We start from the raw sequence: 25058 nt of genomic DNA, 5'->3' as shown, positions 1-25058 counted from the left end.
CCCTTAATATAAGTAAATTGCCTCAGAGAGGTAGCAGTCCCCGGGGCTGCAAGAGACCACAAGGTCACTGTTAATATACAATGTAAGGAGGTCATAGTCCCTGAGGGGTGCAGGGGGGGCCACGTGCCCCCAACATAAACTTCTTATTTAGCACTAGGTAGGTGGTGGTCCCTGGGGATCTGGGGGAGGCCATATTGCCTCCCCCATTCTAAAACAATATTTTGTCCCAGGGAGGTCATGGTCCCTGGGCCACGGGGGATGCGCAGTCCCCCATATTTTTCATTCTGATCTTCCCAGGGAGGTGTTGGCCCCTGGGGCTGATAGAAGCCTTAGGAGGGGGGCCCATGTGCCCCTCTCCTTTACTAAGGCCATCAACACCCTTGGAAAGAAAAGGTCAGGAAACCGCTTTTTTTAAAAAATGTCAGACAACTCTGTGGACCCAGATCCACAACGTTTTCTAATGTTTTAAAAAAAATGTTATTTGACCCAGGCAGTGTCCCTCTGGGACCCCAGCACCAAAGCTAAGGAGTCAGGGTGTCCCTACCCTGACCTCTTTTTTTAACTTTAGATGAGTCTCAAGATGGCTGCCAACACATCCTGCTTGAAGTGTTGGCAGCCAATCCGATAACAGAACCGGGACCATTGGAGCTGTGGAGGATCTGCATCCCTATAAACCTATATTTTGTAAACTCTAATTTCTTCACAACTACTGAAGGGATTTACACCAAATCAAAAATGTGTACTCTCTGGAGCACAAACTAGCATACTGCCAAATTTGATGTAGTTCTGTTCAACCGTTCATGCGATAGTTGTGTTAAAAAATGTCAAAAATCCCATTGATGCAAAAAGGGGGAAAAGTGTTTTGGAGCGCCCTTTTTTCTCAGCCCCCTCTTGAGAGATCACCCTGAAACATTCAATACAGCAGCTGAACTGATCAAAGTATACGTTTTGAAAATGTTGTGAAGATTCTGCAAGCACCACCAAAGTTATTGGCAAAACAAAAAACGCTCAGTCTATGGAAAAAATGGTCCTCACTATAACTACCTACTGGCGACTGCCATATATATATCCCTAAGGAGTAACCTGTAAAAAATTTAAAATTAAACCTCACTTAAAACAGCAAATCAAATTTAACTTTAATGAAGCAACCAACAGAAACACTTTAGTAATTACTTTCACATTATAACAAGGGCACAAAAACAAGATTTATTTTGAACCAAAAGTCTACAGAAAATCGAAGACTCAACCTTTAAAAAATCTACAATCAACTTCAAAAAGTAAGTAATATAAACACACTTATTTGCACCAAAATTATATTTAACTGCTTAACTTGAAATTCAATAGCACTCATTAAAAAAATTACTTTTATTTATATTTCCCAGCTATGGTTAAAAAGAACAAACATGAAAAAAACAACCTGCCAAATGAAAGCACCTCTTTCAAAAACAAACAGTGAAACGTGAGGTAATATACTTTAATATCAAACAACTCAGAACTTTTAAAATAAAAGTAGCATAAATGTAGACTGAAAATTAAACAATATATTTTCAAACATTTCATTGAAACCAATGTTTTATTTTTAATAAGGAATACTTGTAGCCTTTGGAGGGGACTACAAGGCCCGGCAGCATTAGTGCTCCAGGAGGAGGTCCCTGACACACAGTCCACCTGTATCCAGTGCAGCAATATATAGTGCATTGCCACCGTTGACTTCTTTTTGGTTCGAGCAGTAGGGGTCCTTACAAAGGAGATAGAACTGACTCAAAGATGTCCCTCTATGGATGAGGAAAGGACCAACCCACCAGTACTTGTATCCCATGAAGTTCAGCATCAGAACATGGTAGCCAATGATCCTGGGCAGCCTTCCTTCCCATCAGCCATCTTAGAGGATCTCAGAATGGCAGCACGTGACAATTCCAATTCCACCCTTATTGAACCTCTGGTTAAAAAAAAGGAAGTCATCCATGCAAAAAGTCTGCCCTATTAACTAAGGAGGTCAAGGAGGCTGAAGAAAAATAGGAGCCTGTTTGCTCTGAAGTGGACTATTGTGTTATAGACAAAATCTGCAGTAGGGTGGAAACTATGATACAACTCTACCTAAATCCATTATTGGACTGTACTGATGGTCTAGAAATAAAAATGTCTAAAATATTTAACCTCCACATAGACAACTCTAGACATGGGATGCCATCAAGCTGAATTGTCCCCACAGTCAGTGCAAATGATCCCAGTGTTAAGGAGAGTGGAAACAATCAATTGCAGCCATCTACTCCTCTCAACTCCAACAGGGCGGGGGGCAGGGGGCAGACTACCTTAGCTGCTTCAACAGTAGGCATATATTGACAGGCGAATTACAAGCCCCTAGCACCACCACTACTCACTCCCCGAGGAGCGAGTGAGCCTCCTCCTGATGAGGCAGGTGGCAGAGGGATACTGGAGAACCTTCATGGTTAAGGCCCACAAAACATGACCAACCTATAAGGCCTAGAGGCAGGGGAAGGGCACTCAGGTTCTGAATTAACCTCCGGCACCATGCCCCTACGTTGTGCTACTGGCAAACGTACCTAGGCCCACTCAGATGGAGCCAACTGACCAGCCAGTCCTAAAAGTCTCCAACTGGCTAATGAAATCCTTGGGCTCTGTTCATCCTCTCTCACCCCATATTCTCTTGGAAAGAAGGGTTGACTAGGTGGGCATGTCACAGAAAATTACACTAGGTGACTGCAATTAGAACATCTGTCACTAGGTCCTGCTCAAATTGTGGTCCTCCCTCTGGGCTACTTTTGTAAACCCTGTGACCCTGATAATTAATGGTGTGGCGTGTCCCTACAATCCTGGATACGTCATAACGCGGTGAGCCAATCGGAGAGCATCTCTGGGGTAATACTTAGTAACAGATATCCCCCCAAAAGGATTTGAGGGCTGTAATTGACTGGTAAACCTGATAGACACCGTAAGGGGTATGGCACAACCACAGACCAATGGAACCCTCAAAGCAAATGAGCCCAGGCTGATCTTAATTAAAGTCTCTTTATGGAATATTGCAGGCATTTGAAGTAAGGTGTGAGATCCAAAGTGTCTAGATCTTGTGGCAAACTAGAAATTAAAATACCTACAAGAAATATGGGAGCTGGTCCCGGCCCACATTGATGGCTACAACACTTATTGGATGATGGCCTCACCCTCTAGTGCCGGGAGAGCCAAGGGGGGATTGGTTACTTTTGTCGTAAACTCCCTCCAGGGGGAGGGCAAACAATTCCATAGTGACTCTGAGCATTACCATTGTTTCCTGTGTGATTTTCCAAGTGATTGGGACCTGCTGATTATCAATTATTGTAAAAACTGCTTCAATGGAGCTACACTGCAGGTGGTGGCAGCTCTTGAGTGAGGGAGTAACAGGAATGCCCACCACAAGCCCATGGAGCTCCTCTGGGTAGGTGATTTTAAAGCCCACTTTTCTTCAATGATGACCAAATCAGTATGCAGCCTAATTGACAACAGAGGGGATCCACTAATCTAAGTTTAACTCAGTGCTCATGGCAGTGTTCTTAACACAATTTTGGTAAAGCTCAACCTCCTGATGATGAATGAGGTTAGAGAGTCTACGTAGGGGTTGGCCATGACCTACATGGTCACAAACTGCACATCCACAATAGAATATGTGCTTCACACAGAACTTCTACGCACTAAAGTGGCTGATTTAATGGTTACAGTCATTTGTTTTAGTGACCATGCTCAGGTGTGTTGGAACTTAATGTTGGAGGGTGGAGGCATGGCACATTCAAAAGTGGGATTTAGTCAAACCTTATCCAGAAAGAATGGGTTTAGTATTAAGTGGTACAAGGTGGATAAGTTGAATTTGTTGTATACTGTGCTTCACAACAAACAGGATGAATTCTCCACATGCTTAGGCAAGGAAGCTAATGCTACCCAAATTATGGCAGCCTATATAGGCATTACTGAGTGTGTAAATAAAAACACTGACATGGGACGTGGGTACAGTGAAATCCTGTCCTCAGGGTTGGTTTGACTCCACCTGTACCAAAGCCCTCTCCAACCTACCCGTGACCCTACACAGTGAACCTAGAAACAGAGCCCATATTAGGGAAGCAAAGGCTGTTTATAAAAAGGTCCGCAGGACTAGTATTAAGAAGATAAAGGAGAGTGCATGGTAGGCTCTACATTTTGCAAGTCTTAACAATGACTGGGCTGCCTTTTGGAGGGTGATAAATGGTGCGTACTTTAGGTAAGATGTGGAACCCTCTACTGACACACACATGCAGGACTTCACCTGGGTGAAACATTTCTTCACTATATATTCCACGCAGACAGGAATTGCAGAGGAATCAGATGCCTGTGTGTTGCAAGCTGAGTTCAGACCCCTAAATGTTTCATTACAGGAGGTCCTGAGAGTTCTGAGGGAAAGTTGTAAGGGTAAGTCACCCGGCCCGATGGGGTCCTGGTGGACCTCGCTATTGACTGCCCGTATCTCTGGGGACCTCTGATTACAAATGTCTTTAATGCAGTTATGAGGGTGGGCATCCCGACTACATGGAAAAAAAACAGTCATTGTCCCCATATAGAAAAATGGGAAGACGTCCAACCCAAAGAATTATAGGCCATTTTCTTTCTTAGCCACAAAAGCTAAAGTAATGGGAATAATACTGTTGCACAGACTAGAATAGTATGGTTTTAAGTTTAAGAGAGAGATGGGAACCACAGAACAATGACTGAATCTGAGCCTGCTAATTGGCAAATACGTGGTCACAAAAAGAGGATCCTTGTTGCTAGCATTCATGGATTTAACTGCTGCATTTGACTGCATTTCACAAGCTAAACTCTGTGCAGTTATGGCCGAAATGGGCATTGACGACAGAATCACCACATTCATAAGGCAGCTGTAGTCCGAGGCCAAAACATGTCTATGATTCAGAAACAAAGTGGAATGCACAGAAGTGTGTGTTATACAGTGGGGGCATGAGGCAGGGGTGCGTCCTTTCCCCCGTTTTTTCTCTTTATACTAATAGAATTGAGGTGGCACTCACCCTAAGATTTAAAGATACCCTCTATATGGGAACTTGCCCCCTACCTGTTCTCCTCTATGCAGATGACACAGTCCTCATGGTTAGAGGAGAAGTGGAGAAGTGTGGCACAGTGGTTAGAGTGGCAGACCCTGATGCAAAGATCTGGCCTGGGACCAGGGTTCAATTCCCGCCTCAGTGGGTCTTGGGCTCAATTCCTTTGGACCAGATAATTTTCACCTCAGTGCCTAATCTAATTGATGTGTCCCACTCTGGGCAATAGCTTGCTTAATCTTCGCAATGTCCCTGACAGTGCTTGGATGCCTGGGGTTGCCCAGGAGTGGGTGCCTCACAGGGACAAGCCAGGAGGGGATCCACAGCGGTATGTGTACAGTGCCTTGTGACCCTAACGGGTGGGCAGTGTGCTATACAAGTGCAAAGTTTACGTTTAGAACTGGGAGGGTACTGCAGTGGTTGATCTACAATTATGTTGATTTCATTTGTGGCCTGGGTCTCCACGTAAATGAAAGTAGAACCTTCACAATGACTTGTGGGAAGAGACCCAAGTAGTAACCAGTATATCGTTTGAGTAGTATGAGAGAGAAGGATACTACCTCTTTCTCTTACATGTGAGGAATATTTGATAGCAAATATACATCAAAAGCAATGGTCTCAATTAGAAGTATCAGCCTATAGAACAGTATCACAGAGTTACAGGTATTCTGCAAAAACCTAGGGTCCAAACAGGTCAAAGAGCTCCTAACCATTTACCTTGCTAAAGCAGTGGTGATTACCACTTAGAGGCCAGGAATATGGGTCATGGTGGACATAAAGTGCATCCAATTAGTAGTAAACACCTTCTTTAAAAAGCTTTTAGCTGTTCCATGCAGTTGCCTAATTCCATGGCCCATTACCAGCTGGGTGTCCCCTGTATAAAATAAAATTAGTCCCTTTATTACTTTGGCATAGTATTTGGGTGAGGGAGTCGAGTCCATTAAATTGCCTATTCATTGAGGACTGCCTGAAATTACATGCAGCCATTGACATACCTTGGCTTGCATATGTGAGAGGGACACTGAAGGAAATTGGGCTTGTGGATTTATTCACCTCCCCAGTCTCCTGCAAGTACGGCTCTAAGGTGAAGTTCAGATGTATGTTTGTTGCGCTGATTTAAAGAGAGCGAGGTCCAATAGACCTATGGCTATGGTGACATTCTAAAAATTGGTCTCTTTCCAAGAAGGACTGCAATCTTAGCTCCTCTTAATCCAAAACCAGCAACATCGCTTCGTCCTAACCCGATTTCGGTTGAAGTTCCTTCCTCTCATGGTCAGTTATCCTGCTGGCTGCCACTTGATATCAGATTTAGGTCCTTGCCCTTGTGATGGAGTGTCAATCCAGTATAATTTTCCACATAATTGTTTTGAATTTTCTATGAATTCCCTAGGGGAAATTTGATTTGACCTTTGTTTAAAGTTTTTAAATTTCATCAGTGCAGGTTTGCCCTACTTTTTTACAACAACTTCACAGCCCTTTGGTCTGCTATTCTGTGGCACTCTATATATGGCAGATCATGAAAATAAGGAAGAGTGCAGTAGCAGATAGGTCATAGGGGGTTTCTACTTATTGATCAAAGTGCACTTTTGTGGGGGTTGTCCCTTAAACTTTCTGACACCGTATGATAATGGCTATGATAATGTATTGACATCTGGCTGGCGTTTTTTCTTTATTTTTTATGAATGTTTTCATTGCAAATGAAATACTTGTATATTAACCTATTTATTCATTCTTTTATGCAGCAGAAATGCTGTGAGAAAAGATTTTTCTGAATTGAACTGAGCAAGGAAAAATTTAAAAAACACTTCCTCAACTCAGCGAAAATGAAGAAAACCTGAAGGACACAGTCTACAAATAATGTTGTAATATGAGAGACTGATAATGGTGGTAATATTATTATCTTGTGAAGATCTGATTCTGACTATGAGATTTTGAGACACCTACGTTATCTGAAACAATATGTTAAACTGAATGGTAATCCCTTGATCAGTGCAAAAACAATATTTTTAAAAAAATGGTTTACTTGGGAGGAAACAGGCTTAATTCATGATACTGAATTTAGATATTTATTGGTTGAAAATCCATGTTACTCTTTTAGATATTTTACCTAAAATACATAAGCCTTCCAGCTTTTTGCCAGGGTGACCTATTATAACGGGTCTTGGAAACCTAACAGACCATTTGCCAGAATTTGTTGATTACTTTTGAAAGCTTTGGTGATCAACTTACTCCCCTATACAAGGTATATAATGGACATTCTGAATAGACTTAATGATGTTGTTTGGGATTCCCAATATGAAGTTTGTTTTTCTTGATGTAGTAGGATTGTACATATGTATTCATAAAGAATTTGGTCTAAGGGCTTTACAACAATTTTTGTCTAGTAGAAGTGCTAGTCTATATGAACACTCTACAACGTTGATTGAAATAGCTGATCTGATTTTCATGGACACTTTCTTTTTGTTTAACAGTGAATGGTTCCATCAAATCCAAGGAACATCGATGGAGTACATGTTTGCCCCCTCTTTTGTCACTCTATTTATAGGCTTGTTTGAGAGGGTGCATGGCTGGTCCCAATTGGTGAGTAGACAGATCAAGTTTATCTATTTTTGGGGATGTTTATATTGATTACGTCAGGCACACAGAATCAATAAACTACATGATTTATTTGGCCTTTTTGAATGATAGTGAGTACAATTTACAATTTACTATGTGTTGTGATAATATTAAGGTACATTTTTTAGATGTGAAACAGTATGTGAAAGAGAGCAAGATTAATTGTAAACTGTACAGAAAATCTACTGCCACTGACAATTTCTTATGGGCAGATAGTATGCATCTGAAATCAGTCATTGATCGTATTCTTGCATGAAAAGCATGTGGTGTGATTATTAAAAAGATGAGACATACCACGGTAATCAACATTGTTAGAATGGTGAACAATATAAAATATTCATCCATGGCCATTGTTGCTATTGCTAATGTTTGCGTACTCCTATCTGTAGCTAGTACTATTCTTAAAGGCCGCAAAGCGAGAGTACCCTCTGCCAGATCAGTTGGGATGGTCTAAACCCCACACATAGGTGTTAAGTGACTGGAAGCCAGAACAGGTTATCCTCATTGATAGGATTGAGTGACCAGGGCTGCATCTTAGTCACAGCTCGTGGAGGTTCCGGGATAGTTCCAGCATAGAAGTGCTCCTCTCACTGAATCACAGCAGGAAAGCTGTTTCTATAATAGACTACCATTCACAAAACACTGTAAGAGAGATGCAGAGCAGCTCATTTGTTTCATCTAGCTAAACCGGTGTCTCCTAATGAGCACACTAAGAGGTAAAACAAATGCCATTATGTTCTAAAATGGGCAACCCAGGAACCGGCTATACAGACTACAGAGTATCAGTGCCTATCAGAAATACCCATACAGCACATTCACTAAAGTGTGGCAGAAGTTACTACAGAAGGGGGATGTCAACATAAGAAGCTGAATATTAAATGGCAACTGCATGCAAGCCATGCTACTCATGAACTTCATTAAATCCAAGGAATCGAAAAGTAGAACATAGATAAAAGCACATCCATGGAGAGAATTCAGAGCCCTTCAAAGTCACCAAGAACCCGGAAAAAAAAAATTAACAAAGTTCTTTGAAACAAAATAAAAAGGAAAATTAAAAAGACATGCTGTGCAAAATTAACCAGCTGAATTTCATTTATTAATAAAAAAATCTAAAAATTGGAAAAATCTTCCAGTCCAATGAGAAAATCTGAAACCAACACACAATATATGCATCTACAAAACTCAAATACCACAAGACATTACAAAATGACATTCATTATAAAACAACAAACACGTAATGAAATTTAACACAATACATTAAGGCCTACTGCACAACACGTGCAAAAAACTCAAACTACAACTTAACACAAAACTAGTACACCATAACAAATTACTACCCTAATTTAACTTAACAAACCCTAAACACATTTTCTCTACTCACAAAGCTACAAAAAGTAGCTTAAAATAGTTTTACCTGATCTGTAGAACAGCAGCAATGAACCAAAACTGATGGGAATCAGGAACAACACTAAATGATGATAACGGGCTAAAAGTGAAGAAATATGACCTCTCAATGAAACATAAAGACAATAACTAATCATTCATAGAGGTCAATGGATATTAAAAACAAATCATTACATTAGTTTGCTTTTGTTACAAATACATTTTTATAAAATGTTAACAATGTTAGACTAAATATACAATGTATAACAACATGAAAAAATGTACTTTAAACAATATTCATTTATAGTACTCATTAATTTATGTACTAAATATAGACATCTACAAAAATGTTCAATAAATGTGAATTAAAAAATAAAATGTATTAAAATAATTAATAATAAAAAAGGTACAGCATTGTACACTATAAAATGTATTTATAATGTAAATAAAATGTACTATGCTAAAAATAATACTAAAAGATGGACAAAAACTATAACAAGAAATGCAGCATCACTTACTGGGTGCAAAGTATACAAGAACATTTATAGAGTGTATACTTATAACATAAACTATGGTGTAAAAATAACCAGCGTGAAGCTATGTGTAACAATTGTCAGAAATATGAAAGCAATGTGTAAAAACTGTCAGACATATTAAGGGCCACTAGAATCCTTCATCTGCTGCATGATCTGTCAATTTTAACAAAAAATGTTGTTTGTAGCTCAAACGGACACACATTCCTAAAAATGTGGTGACATGTTGCTGCACAGAGCAAAGCCATCTCCAAATATTGACTGGTCACTTTTCTGTTACTTAATGCTGTATTTGGGTTACATTGTTATGCATGGGATGAAACTATTGCTCAGGTAGTGTTAACTTATGTCACAATGATAAAATGATCAAACAATATTACCACACAATATGGCACATTACTACTCAAACGTTGCATTTTCTTATTGCATAATTTACTATACCCCATGTCATTATTTGGTCCTTTTCTGTCACATAATTTAAGTGGCCCTCTAAGTATGTAATAATAAAAGTTATGTTAAAAAATCAATGCATACATATTATTCCTAAAAACACACATAGACTGCACACCAACTAATGTTACGAAACTTACATTTACTCACTAAATATAATGTTTATTCCCATTCTATATAACTCAGCATAAGAAAATTATTAGACATTGAAGAGGTTATACTTACTAATCCTACTTCAACCTAAGCAATCTTGGGGGCCACACTGGACAATGAATGGGTTAAATTTACTATTCCCACTCCAGTTTAAGCCACACTGGGGACAGTGTTGAGCATTAAAGGGATTATATATATTTACAATTCCCATTCCAAACTAAGAAACATTGAGGAAGGTTTTGACATTAAACAGGTCAGATTAAGTATTCCCACTCCATTCTAAGCTACAGTGGGGTAGGTGCTGAACGTTCAAAGTGTTAAATTTACTAACCCCGCTCCAATCTAAGAGTCATTGAGAAAGATGTTGAACATTAAAAGGTTATCATTTAGTATTTCACTTTCACTCTAAGCTACACTGGGGAAGGTGTTGAACAGTAAAGGTTTTCAATTTACTATTCAAACTCCAATCTAAGCTACATTGAAGAAAGTGTTTTGCATTGAAGAAGTTATACTTCCTGCTCCCTCTCCAATCTGAGTTATATCAAGGAAGGCACTGGAAATGACCTTTTCTATGCAGCTGGAGAAATGCTCAGCATAGCCATGCAAGCGTTACCACACTTGCCTGACCCACGCATGTGCCTGATCCATGCAAATGCATGGTTAAGACACAATGCATATGTGTGGTTCAAGCACACAGCAGGAACAGCCGGGAGAGAAACGTGGCAGCTGGGTAAGCGGGACTAGGACACGTGGAGGTATTTCTAAGGACAGAGTGGGAAAGGTTTAGGAGTTGATGTTGGAGCAGAGGGGTCAGATTGTTTTTAGGGCAGGGTGGGGTAGGTTTTAGGGTTCAGGGTGGGGCTGGGGTAGTTGTTAGGACAGGGTGGGGTAGTTTTTAGGGTTTAGGGCAGGGGTAGGGGGTTGGGGTAGTTTTTAGGACAGGGATAGGGTAGTTTTTTGAGGACAGAGTAGGATAGGTTTTAGGGTTTATGGAGGGGGTTAGGGTCATTTTTAGGATAGGGTGGGGTAGTTTTTAGGACAGGGTAGGTTTTAGGGTGGTGCAGAGGGTCAGGTTAGTTTTAAGGACAGGGTGGGGTAGTTTTTAGGAGAGGGTAGGTTTTACAGTTTATAGTGAAGGTTGGGGTAGATTTTAGGACAAGGTAGGGTAGTTTTTAGGACAGGTTAGGTTTTAGGGTTTAGGGTGGGGGTCAGGGTAGTTTTTAGGACTGGGAGGGGAAGGTTTTAGGACAGAGAATGTTTTAGGACTTAGGGTGGGGAGCCAGGGTAGTTTTTAGGAGAGGGTGGTGTAGATTTTAGGACAAGGTAGGTTTTAGGGTTTAGGGCGGGGCAAGAGGGTTGGTGGGGTTTGTATGACAGAACCACGCTTGGAGTTACCACACATACCTTTACTAAGCATTCTTTTACAACAAAATGAATTGTAAAGGCATGAGTGGTAAAGGCTGCGATGTTAAGCCATGTGTTTCTACCATGCGTGGTTCTGTCATACAACCATTGGACGTTGAAGGGGTTAGATTTACTATTCTCTCTCTAATCTAAGCTACATTGCGAAAGGTTTTGATGATTGATGGGATTATATTATCTATACCCAGTCAAATGCAAAAAACATTTATAAAAACAAAAAACTGTAATGGTTTTGCAAATAATAAACTAAATGTAATTCAAAATAAAGGTAATAATGTATTAATGTATTTAGCTAAAAACACAAATATCACTAATATATTACAGAAACTTCAATAATCTTTAAAATTATATGTCTATGAAAAGTTAGTTTTTTTCAATTTTTAATCAATTAAAAAGAAATAGTGTAACATATAAAAATTAATATATTGTTTAAAAAATCTCTTCACACCAATAATCATTTCTACAGTAGATAAAATAAATAAATATCACATTCATCCATAACATTTTTATTTTCACAAACAATTATTTAAAAATGTAATTACTATCTTTTGCCTCTTCATAATGTATCTTTGATAAATTGAATTTTAAAATAAAGATAAAAACATGCTAAATGTTTAAATCATAGCAAAATGTAAAAAATACATTTTTGTTTTTATTGCATGTAAAACTAATACAGTATATTAGAAAACACAATATAAAAAATAACCTACAAATTAAAAAATGTTTTTTACATTCCACTTAAATCACCACATTAGTTTTCATTTTATTATAATAAAATATTTTATTAAAAGTTTAATCCTGTTCCTACCCTTTCCGTATAAACTAAACATCCTGCTACTTAAATAAATTACTCAATCAAAAATAAATGAATTATACTGCAATCCTAGATTTAAAAATGAAATATCATTACAAAATATATTTTTTAGCTTTTTTCAGCAAAAAAATCTTTCACAAGGTAAACCTTTTTTACTAATCACTAAATTCCCTAAACCATTTTTTAAAATTAGTCAAAGAACATTCAAAATATATAAAAAGCAAAATACTACAATAATGTTGAAAAACAACAATATATCGTTTCATCATATTTTTAACAATTATATTTTTGACAATGATATTGAAAACAACACTAAAAACAATATTTTTTCCTGTGATATTCTTGCAACAATAATATAGTAAGAGAATATCTTAAATTCGATTGTGGTCAAACACCGGACTAAATATCATCTTGGACTTCTTATCAATATGTAAGAGCATGGGTGTACTATATGATAACGTTGGGGCCTACTTGTGAAATACACTCACATTTCTCTCCTTGGATCCAAGCAGAGTTATGTACTCAACCTTCATTTCAACCCTTTGGTAGCTATGGCACAGAGCTGTAAGGCTTAGCAAAGGAACAATGTGTAAAGCATTTGTCAGCAGCAAACAACAGAATAAGAATGTCACCAGACAAGAAAGAGACACAGCAACAATTTATAAAAATAGAGCATATTTGTATACATTTTTAGGGTTCTTGATGACCAAAATTCACTGGAGCATTTAAAAACTTTGGCATCAACCGCAAACCAGCACTGGCAAGTCAAACATTTGAAAATGTTTGAAAAGTTTGTAAATGTTTGTAACACTGAGCTTGGCAAATAAACCCTGTCCTGGGTTGAACCACCAAATCCAAAAGAATAGAGGTCTATGAGTCTTATAGAAATCTTTGGACAGTTACCTGGCCACCAGAACATTTTCAGAGCGATTCCAAACCTTACAGGACAACCACCATTTACTTCTATGGAGTGCTCCCGATGCTGAGGAATGCATGCTTAAAGATGCTCAATGGATGCTCCAGATGCTGTGCAGTCCATGGGGGTGAAGTCTGCTCGACTCCTTAGTTCACAAGTGAGTGGGCACAACTCTCGACATGGATCTTGGGTTCTACTAAGTCTTCTATGCAGGGGCCAAATCGCTACTGATGCAGAGATTTCTATCTTGAAACACGCAGTCACTGTTCAAATCTTTGGTGAGTGATAGTGTCCCTTGGGGTGGACAAATCTGGTCAAAACCAGCACCCACAGATCCAGTAGACTTGGGTGCAGCTTTTGCCAAATTGTTCATTGAAGTGCCCGGCGTCCGGTAACAGAAAAACAACTGCAGCCTCTATTAGAGAGGCGGTTTGGGCTCTTCCAGCCTTAATGTCCCCAGTGCTGTTCTGGGGTTAAGCCAATCAACCTTTGGAGTCTTTGCTTTGGACTGGGCTTGGGATAAACGTTTCACAGGGTCCAAACTCCACTAGCCCAAAGTGTTGCAGGTTCAGTAACTCTGACGTTGCAGCCTCTCTTTGTGCACTTCCAATTGGTGCAAAGTGATCTTCTTCTCATCCTTGATCTAAATCTAGAAAGTACTGAAGTCTTAGGTGCCAGGGGTGCCTATTATAGTCCAGGAAAGTGCCCCTATGGAAAAATGCATTTACTAGCTAAAGGGCTAGTAGGCTCCTTCCTATCTGGTGACACAGTCCCAGTGATGTGTGGCATCTGGATATCACAGAGTGTATCTTGCAAGCCAGAAAAAGCATGTCTGAAGGCTTTCTTTAGCGTAAGGCCTTGGTAGCCCACGTCCGGGGGTGTGGCTACCAGGGGCTGCATGCCCAGAGAAAACTAGTTATAAACCCTTCTTGGCCTTGGCTCTCACTTGTCTTTGGGAAACAAAAGGCTTCCCAAGCACAAGTGTTTTGCAGCGGCCCTTCGAAGGCAGCATTCCATTTGATGCCTGCCTTTAGGGCTAACACCCTTTGCAACCTGGACTAGAACTAGACCAAAAATGAGAATCTCTACAATGCTCTGGCAGTTCACTTCATTGATAAAGCTAATTGCCTGTTTAGTCACCTCCAGTCAAAGCACAAATATACCCTCCCAGCTGATACTACACTCTACAAATCTGTAGTACATAACAATCAGTGGCATCTCTTTTAAGCAGAACCCTATGTTATGGTTGGGTTCGGTGCCCATCCTAAACAAGAGTTTTGGTGCGCGCTGATGCTGCACAGCACACAACCCAATATATAGTTGTATTGCTGCAATGTGATGTTTTGATGGCAGTGGCATGTTGAAACTAATGACTTGTTCTATTCAGTGCAGATGTTGTTTCATTGTAATAATTTTAAGTCTGATGAGACTAATTAAAATCTCAGTGGCTACCTTCACCTGTCATAAATAGGGACACTCCCTCCGTCTATGCTGATTATTGAAGAACTCCAGCCTGAAGTTGCTGGCCAGTATAATTCTCACAGTTTCCTGTATTTCATGTGAAGCCTTGATAAAATGAATAGGCCATAGTCAATCCTTGCTAACATGAGAAAAGACATAATGGAAAGTAATTTACTTTTTGGAGTATGTTAAACTGTTTTTCAGGACCTTACATTAGAATTCATTTATTCAATGACGTTTCAGAATTGTGCAGTAAATGGATTACATTGGGGGAAATTTAAAATTCAAAGAACAAAGAACAGAGAAATGAATGTTATGAGAAAGTTAGCCAATGTCTTGAGACCTGAAATTATCATTTCTGAGTTTGCAAACTACTAATTCTGCTGAAAGCGGAAAACAGAATAAAGTACACTTAACAAATCTAAGAAGGGTAAATATTATTTAGAATAATTAATCATTTCAGAACTCTGAGACTGTTATATGTTGCTTCCTACATGTGAGGAGAAATTACAGGGAATAATATCAGGAGAGCTATTTAATCTTTGCAGTGTACACACAACTGTAAATACCTACTACTTTCTAGTACAATGCTCCAGTTAATGTAATTAAAACATTGGTGTTCTAACAATAAGTGAGTTATTTTACGTTAGGCAAAAACAATATACTTGAGTAAAAATTGCACTGGCGACATTTGACATTTTCATGCTAAAGAGTTGATTTATTGGGAGCATGAATATTGTAAATGGAAAAAGTTGAAATACACAAGTATCTTTGGGCCTGATTGTGAGTTTGGCGATCGGACCGCAAGTCTGCCATAGTGGCACCCTCCACAAGACTGCCATGTTGGCGGTCACACAGACTGTCATTTTACGAGTTACACAGCCAGGACCACCAAAACTCAACCAAAACACCAACCCCGCCAGGACTCTGGAGGGCGGTGTTAGAAATGGGGTCTTTGGTTGGCAGTCAGGTTACCCCCTGTCCAAGAAAGGACCCTCATTCTAGTCAGGGTAAAGGAGAATCACCCTCAGCTAACCCCCGCTCACCCCCTTAGTAGCTTGGCATGAGCAGGCAGGCTTAACTTCAGAGTCTAGGTGTTAAGTATTTGTACCAACACAAACGGTAACTCAGTAAAAACACTTCAAAATGACACAACAGAAGTTTAGAAAAAAAAAAAACAGGAAATATTTATCTAAACAAAAGAAGACCAAAACGACAAAAAAACAACATACACAAGTCAAGTGAATGAATGAATGAAAAAGCAAAAAGACTCTCAAATCCTTGAGAAAACAGTAAAAACATTGTTAGAGTTGAAAAGTACCTGGGTAGCGTCAAAATAACAAGCACGGGCAAGTGTGTGTCAAAAAAGGTTAGCAATGCATCGATTTCTCACCTGCAAGCTAGACCGTGCGTCATTTCTCCTCCTCCGGTCGGGTCAGCGTGCGTCGTTTTTTTTCTCCACAGGACAGCGATGCACCGATCTGGGCAAGCACTCGGGTCCGATCAGGCTTGCGCTGTGTTTCCGCACCCAGCAAGAAAATCCTTCTGCACGGTATCAACAAAATCACGCAATGTAGGTTGCAACATTATCAGCCTCCATCAGCAGGTGTTGCGTGTCGATTCTCCAGCTGCGTGTGTCGATCTTCCAGCTGCGATGCCAGTGGAGCATCGATTTCTGCTGCAAAGCCGGCAGCGCATTGTTTTTCAGCCGCGTCTCAGAAGGTGCGTTGATATTTCCCCTGCACGGCGGTCTGTGCGTGGATTTTCAATCTTGGTCTGCCAACTTCACTTTCCAAGGCCCCAGGAACTGGATAGGGCACCACTTGGGAGGGCAGGAGTCTCAGAAGAGAGTCCAGGTGCTGGCAGGAGAAGTATTTTATGGCCCTGAGACTTCAACAACAGGAGGCAAGCTCAGGACAAGTCCTTGGAGATTTCTTCACAAGCAGGAATGCACAACAAAGTCCAGTATTTGTCCCATTGCACAGGCAGAAGCAGCAACTGAAGGATAGCTCCACAAAGCACAGTCACAGGCAGGGCAGCACCTCTCCTCAGCTCTTCAGCTCTTCTCCAGGCTGAGGTTCCTCTTGATGTCCAGAAGTGATCTAAAGTCTGTGGTTTTGGGTGCCCTTCTTATACCCATTTTGGCCTTTGAAGTAGGCATACTTCAAAGGAAAGTTTCTCTTGTTTGTGAAATCCTGCCTTGCCCAGGCCAGGCCCCAGACACACACCAGGGGATTGGAGACTGCATTGTGTGAGGGCAGGCACAGCCCTTTCATGTGTACGTGACCACTCCTCCCCTCCCTCCTAGCACAGATGGCTCATCAGGATATGCAGGCTACACCCTAGCTCCCTTTGTGTCACTGTCTAGTGAGAGGTGCAAACAGCCCAACTTTCAAACTAACCCAGACAGGGAATCCATAAACAAGCAGAGTCACAGAATGGTTTAAGCAAGACAATTCCCACTTTCTAAGAGTTGCATTTTCAAACACACAATCTCAAAACCAACTTTACTAAAAGATATATTTTTAAATTGTGAGCTCAGAGACCCCAAACTCCAGATGTCTATCTGCTCCCAATGGGAATATACACTTTAATCATTTTAAAGGCAGCCCCCATGTTAACCTATGAGAGAGATAAGCCTTGCAACAGTGAAAACTGAATTTGGCAATATTTCACTGTCAGGACATATAAAACACATTAGTATATGTCCTACCTTAAACATAAACTGCACCCTGCCCATGGGGCTACCTAGGGCCTACCTTAGGGATGTCTTACATGTAGGAAAAGGAAAGTTAAGGCTTGACAAGTGGGTACACTTGCCAAGTCGAATTGGCAGTTAAAATCTGCACACACAGACACTGCAGTGGAAGGTCTGAGACATTTTTACAGGGCTACTAACGTGGGTGGCACAACCAGTGCTGCAGGCCCACTAGTAGCTTGTGATGTGCAGGCCCTGGGCACCTCTAGTGCACTGTACTAGGGAATTACCAGTAAATCAAAAATGCAAATCATGGAAATACAATTACAGATACATTTTACAAAAGAGCACTTGCACTTTAGCACTGGATAGCAGTGGTAAAGTGCCCAGAGTAACAAAAACAGAGTCCAGCACACATCAACAACCTGGGAAACAGAGGCAAAAAGTTAGGGGAGACCACACCAAGGATGCCAATTCTAACAGGCGGGTTTTAGGTGGTCCGACCACCATCACCGCCAACCCATCAACCAACTAACCATATTACAAGTCTAAACTTGCAATGGTTGTCCTGCTATGGTTGTCTTCTAATTGCGGTCTTAATCACGGTGTTTGGCAGTCACTACAGTAATACACCATAACATATTGGATTCATTTGAAAACAACACAACTGACACACAGCCACACGCCCGACACACTTGGGAACCACACTATAAAACACACCCCTTCACTCACCACAATCCTTTGCATTTCCCACAGCAATATCCAACAAAACAGCATAAAAACGAGATATTCTCAACCATAAATTAGGCAACCCTCCAACTCTCATATATTCCACATCCTCAACACACAACCATCACATCCAGGTGTACATCCCCACTCTATACACTCCCCATCACTTGTTTAGCACCCCACTGCTTCACCACCATGTCACCCAGAAAAATCCCTGTTTCACAGATGATGATTTAAGAGTCATGGTGGATGAATTCATTAGAGTAGAGCCACAATTTTTGGAGCTCAAGTCAAGCAAACTACTATTGCTCAGAAAATGAAAATGTGGCAAACGATAATCTACAGAGTAAATTCTGTAGGCAGCTCCCCACACAAGGGATGACATCAGAAAGAGGGGAAGTGACCTCAGGGGCAAGGTCCGTTCCATGGCATCCAAGCAGTAGCCTGCGGTCCTGAAGACTGGCTGCCGTCCCCACCTCCTCCCATACAGCTCACATAATGGAAGAAGAATGTCTTGGCCATCCTGCATCCTGAGGGCTTGACAGGAATACTTGAGGGAGTGGAGTTGAATAAGTCACAACAATAAAAATGGCACACAAATGTATTGTCATGCATCTCAATGCTCACATTTTCCCACCTTCACTGTCAACCCTCTCACCAGCACAGTCACCACCCATCCAAAGACCGCTGTCTGCCATCTCACATGGGAACTAGACCTACCTGTGGGAACCACATATTTGTATATTGTGCGTTGCACTGGGAAATGAGAGCACCACAATTCCCAGCAGGCACTGTTCTACCATTACCAAAACCAGAACATTGCATCACACTCAAAATTACCTTGTCCTGCAATTCCCTCATGAATGGTACTCACCTGAAAGGAGGACAACTGTACTGGGTGTGGGAGTAGGTCAGGCACTAACAGGAAAGCTAAGGCCAGGGGGCAATACTAGTGCCACCCCCTCAGCCAACAAAGTGTACCTCAATACAAAACTCCCTTCTTCCTCGACTCATACATTGAACTGTACTCATCTGACAGGAGTACAACTCTACAGTATCTGGGAGTAGGTCAGGCACTGACAGGAATGCAAAGGCCACGGGGTAATACTAGTATCACCCCTCACTCCAGCCACCACAGTGTACTCTGATATAAAACACCTTTCTTCCTATACTCACCCATTGAACTGTACTCACCTGACAGAAGTACAACTCTACAGTGTCTTGGAGTAGGTCAGGCACTGATAGCAATGCCGAGACCAGGGGGCAATACTAATGTCACCCCCACAGCCAACACATTGTACCCTGATACAAAACACCCTTCTGCCTCTACTCATTCACTAAACTGTACCCACCTGAGAGGAGAACAACTGTACAGTGGGTGTGATACAGGGAAAAAATAGTTAGAACTCATAGGAGGAACCCTTACTCTCACTTCAAGCAACAGTCAATTGTACACCTGCCTTACCTCTTCCTGGGAATACAAACATGAAGTGCATACACCTGGTTGAGTCACATTGAACGATTGCATGTAGTACCGGGAGTCACATGACTGCTAAGGCCAGGAGGCTCTGTTTACCCAATCCAATGACCCATCCCACTCTGCGTATGTTCAAATAACCTTGTTGGTAAACATGTTATGGACATCTATTCACCTCAGAGGACAGACAATATGTGTACTGTGAGTTGTGATGTGAGTAATGTCATTATAAGTCCTAGAAGTGCCAGGCCATGCAACCCCAAACACCAGGTTAGTGTCCATATGACATTGTGCCACTGTCCATGAACCCACTAATGAACTTGACACACCTGGGAGGGGCAAGGATACAGGTCATGGTACAATGTAGCCGCACACCCAGGTCCGTCTTGAAATGCTATGCCAAGATGAAAATAGTGTAGACAGGAAGGACAGCTCAAAATGTCTGGAAAGAACATCTAAGACAGATCTAAGACCCACGGATGTGTCATCTATATGGCATTGGCACTAGTCACATCCACAATGCACTGACCACAGGATGACAACTATAACTTTTTATCCAAGGTTCTGCCAATGCCTACATGATAGACAACTAGGCTTCAGCATGACTCAAACAACATCCTGGTCAGCCACTGTTCTGCCTGCACTGCTGGCAACATATGAGTGTACTACAATCCCTCCAACAGCTAAGAATTTCATATAGTCTGAGAATAGGCCACTGAACTGGAATTGGCATGTGCCTTCTAATGTCAGGTTAATTACAAGTGAAAATATGTGTAGCTGTCACATTAGGGAAATACGCAGATTCAATGTGAACATGGCACTAGCCCAATTACACTGTCAACTATTGGTAGTAGGTAGTAGATGTCACAATACAATCACTATCACGTCTCCCTCACATCAACAGGTCAAGCTGCCACTGAAACTACTGACACCACTGAGGAGACTGCCACTACCCTCATGGACGAAGTCCTCAGTGAGGACACCACTATTGGACCACTGGACTTTGAGTATGGTCCTTGCACATCCGGGCAACCTGGTCAGACAACACCAGCCAGCCTCAGCCTGACCACATCAACTAATCCAAGCCCATGGCCTCTACATCACAGGCAGCCAGTCACCCCCAAACCTGTGTCCTGAGGACAGTCATCAATATCTTTTGTCCCCAGTGCAGGTTCCTGAGTCACTGCCAGCCATCTCCGACAATGAGGATCCTGGAACCAGTGGAAGGGGGCAGGCTACACCAAGGGTGCAGGCACAGGGGTGTAGGGTGCAAGGGAGGGATGGTGTGGCACAGCAGCAAGAGGCTGCTGGTGATGCCCCTGGCCAGGGTACCATCAACAAGGTCTTGGGAGCCTACCAACATTCCCAAGGCATGATGTGTCAGATACTAACTGAACTCAGGGAAATTAGGGAGCTACAGAGGGATTTCCACAAGGAAATGCATGAACAGTGGGAGGCGCAGAATACCAACATGGCCTCCCTAACAGGGATGCTGAGGGACATCAACACTACCCTGAGCAGGGTACGACAACAACATCCCACCCCTTTCTATGGTTCATCTACCCCTGGCCCTTTATCTGTGCCAGCTAATGCGTGGAAGGCCCTGCCAGGGGAAGCACCCACCTCAGACATCTCTACCTCTGTAGTTACTGAACCCCCCCCATGCCTCAAGCGGGGACGTCCAGCCAAGCATCCAGGAGGTGTGGATAGCAAGACACCAACCACTGCCTGCAAGTGACCACTTACCGATGTCACTCCTTTGTGTGCCACAGATTCAGTTTGTTGACTGTTCCTTAACCACTTTCTATTTTCCATGTTAGTAGGGCACTGGACTTTGGACTTCAAATGTTGAGCCTCTACTCTATTGATTGCATCCACCATGGGAAGAAGGTTTATAGGAATAGGTGCTCACAGTGAATCAAATCAATCATGGGCACGGTGCTCCTGGCTGGAGGGCCCTCCCCACTCCTCCAATGTTTCTCTAAGAAAAACACAACATAATCAACAAATGTTAAGGCACTTGTGAATTCATAAAGGGTCAAAAGTCCGTGTTCGGATACAATAAGGTCCTCTTCCAAACAATCAGGTGCACTGTAGTCCGAGAAATGTTAGCATAAATCCAATGTATTCTTGAGGTGTGATTTTCATATACTGATAAGACAGATAACAGCCAACATGTGTTTCGTCTTAAGAGAAGATAATCTCAATGACTTGCTCAGGGCTCAATAAATTGTTTGTGCAGTAGTAGTGACGATATGGAAATATTCAAAAACATGCTTTCCTAAAGGTCCCAACTGTTAAGGATCCAGTATTAACCGCTGCAGTAATGAATCCGCGTTTGTACATAAGGGGTGTGTGTATATACACCTCCTTATCTAAAGGGTAACAGGAGGACACGGAGTGACGTGTCCGGAGAGCCAAATCTCCCTCTCCGGTCGGCGTGTAAGCGTGTCTGAAATGTTGAATGCTAATCACATGTGAAGTCCATGAGTAAGACATAAGAAGATAATGGATGGAAGGAGATGTCTCAGGTAGTGTCATGCTGAGGATGACTAGCAACACAATGTCACAAGTGTATGGTCAGACCAAAAATTCTATTGTACTGTATTGCACATAGGCTGTTAAAAATTTCTGGACAGCCGTAGCCAAGAGCGTCTTAGTCATTTTGAGGCAGCACAGATATATCAAATCTACAGTCCCCAGACCATAAGAGAAAGGGCTTTGTCACACATTGTTCTGTAGATTAGGCTAACAGAGTGTGGGATTCTATCACCAGTATGACGGTTATCACATACTAAAGCCAGGCCTTCCAACTTAACATACGCCATGGCACAGACAGAGGGCAGTACAACATACCCTAAACCCAGGTCCTTCCCATTACAATTAGCAAGCATCTGGTGGAATGTCACAAACTGGCCTGCAATGAGGAAACACATTGCCAGTCACTAACAGAGCATACAGGATAAATATCAAGGATTACACAGGATGACATGTTACAAGGCCACATGATCACACATATTAGACCATTGGACCTACAAACCACTGCTACCAGGTCCATTGTGTATCTCGGATTCCTGCCCACCCACTGTCCAGGCAGCTTGGGCATATGACTCATATACCCCAAATATGTGACCAATATTACCTGGGTCAATCCATGTCCACTTCACATGTCAGACCAGCAACAACTACATGCCAATGACACAGCTCTGAAATGCCCATATGAGGATGGCATGTTGAAGGAAGCTGGAAGAAATAATGCTATACAAGGAGTTTAGTCAGATAAAGGCATGCAAAAGACACAAACTTTAATTGATACACTGACAGTGCAATGTGACTGGCCCAAACAAAGACGATCGACAAAAGAGTCACATTTTCAAGTCTGGCTTAGCCAGCAAACCTTGGCAGTATGATGCCTAGCATGAGATGCCCTGTCTCTTTAAAACAGAGATAATCTTCTCAACACATCCTGACCCCTACAATTCCCCATACAGTCACATTAATCACATAACATCACATAATTACACTCAAGTGTAGAAGTGATTGATGAGATCTGCCTGACTGCCTCTACCATCATCATCCTCATCACTGTCATCCTCACTTGGCATTTCAGGAGGCTCACCCAGTGGCACTGCTAGCTCCCTCTCATCTGGAATAAATAGGATATTTCTCCCCAGGGCATTGTTATGGAGCATGCAGCAGATCACAATGATCTTACACACTTTTCCGGGTGAGTAGAGGAGGGCTCCACCTGTCTTGTAAATTCTACAAAATCTGCCTTTGAATAGGCCAAAAGCCTGCTCCATTACACACCATGTCCTTCCATGAGCCTCGTTGAAGCAGACTTCCCTCGGCCTAGTTGTTTTCCTCACCAGTGTTAACAACCAGGGAGTGTTTCGGTATGCAGAGTACCCCTGTAAGGGAATGCGACATTTGTGCAACCATGATTCCCAACCATCGCCTCACTAGCAGCAGACATAGGTGTTCAGTATGACCCTTAATGTGGCGGTATCACCGCCAACAGGCTGGCGGTGAAGATCGCCACATTATGAGTGTGGCGGGTTGGCCTCTGCTAACCCGCCACATCTCCACCCCCATGGCAGTATGAACCACCAGGCCGGAGATGTTCATCTCCGACCTGGCAGTCCACAGAGTACTGCCGTGGTATTAGGAGCTGGCCCACCGCCATGGTTTCCGCTGCGGTAACATAGCCACGAAAACCATGGCGGTAGGGCTACTGGTGACAGGAAATTCCTTCCCCGTCACCGGTAGATGGCTCCTCCCCACAAGAACCTGATCCCCCCACACTCCCTCCTCACATAGCGCCCTCCACCACCCTACTCGCATAGCGACCCCACCCCTCCTACTCACATAGCACCCCCACCTGCCCTACCCTCATATATGCACAAAGACACGCACCATGCATACACCCACTCACCTACACTTCCAGACACGCATCCAGTCACACTCATCCACATATGCATTCACTCACATGCACACATCCACACATTCACTTACACATACTCACACACATTCAGGTATGCATACACACAAACATCCAAACTTGTATCCTCACACACATACACACTGACATGCAGAATTGCACTCCCTTCAACATTCATGCATGCATTTACTCACATGCATATAACCACCCATACACCACAACACTCACTATCACATTCACACACACACATGCATACACACAGGCAGACACCACATACTCAGACACGCACACACAACACCCTCCCACCATCCTTCCCTGTTGGACCCCCCCGACTTACCTTGTCCGGCAGGAGGTAATCTGGCAGGGAACAGGAAGGGGTACTGCCACCAGCGGCACGCCTCACCATCCGGGCACCGCCAGGCCGTATTAATGCTCTTAATATGGCCGGCAGAATCCTTCTGGCGGGGCGGTGCAGGTGGTAGCATAGCCAGTGTGCCACTGCTCGCAAGCATGGCTACTGCCGGAGATCCGCCCAAAGTGTGGCAGAAATCCAGCAGTACCCATTATATGGTGGGTGGAAGACCGCTAGCACTGATGGTTTTCTGGCCCCCGTGGCTTTGGCGGTCTCACTCAGATACCACCAAAGTCATAATGAAGGCCCTAGTATACAAACACAGATGACATTTGTGGTTTACCAACTAGCCAGGTTCTTTCTGGGTACTATTGTGTCATCAGCTGAGGAACAGCGCTGTGCCACATGATGGAGGCATCATGGACTGAGCCAGGATAACAGGCACAGACCTGGGCAATTTAGAGATCCGCCAAACAAACAACGTGGACATTGATGGATTGGAAGTTCCTCCGGTTCCAATTGACTTGTTTAATGCCAT

The sequence above is a fragment of the Pleurodeles waltl genome, chromosome 8 (genome assembly GCF_031143425.1).
Source record: "Pleurodeles waltl isolate 20211129_DDA chromosome 8, aPleWal1.hap1.20221129, whole genome shotgun sequence".
Classification (NCBI taxonomy): domain Eukaryota; kingdom Metazoa; phylum Chordata; class Amphibia; order Caudata; family Salamandridae; genus Pleurodeles; species Pleurodeles waltl.
The sequence above is the reverse complement of the archived record's forward strand: the minus strand, read 5'-3'. Positions refer to the sequence as shown.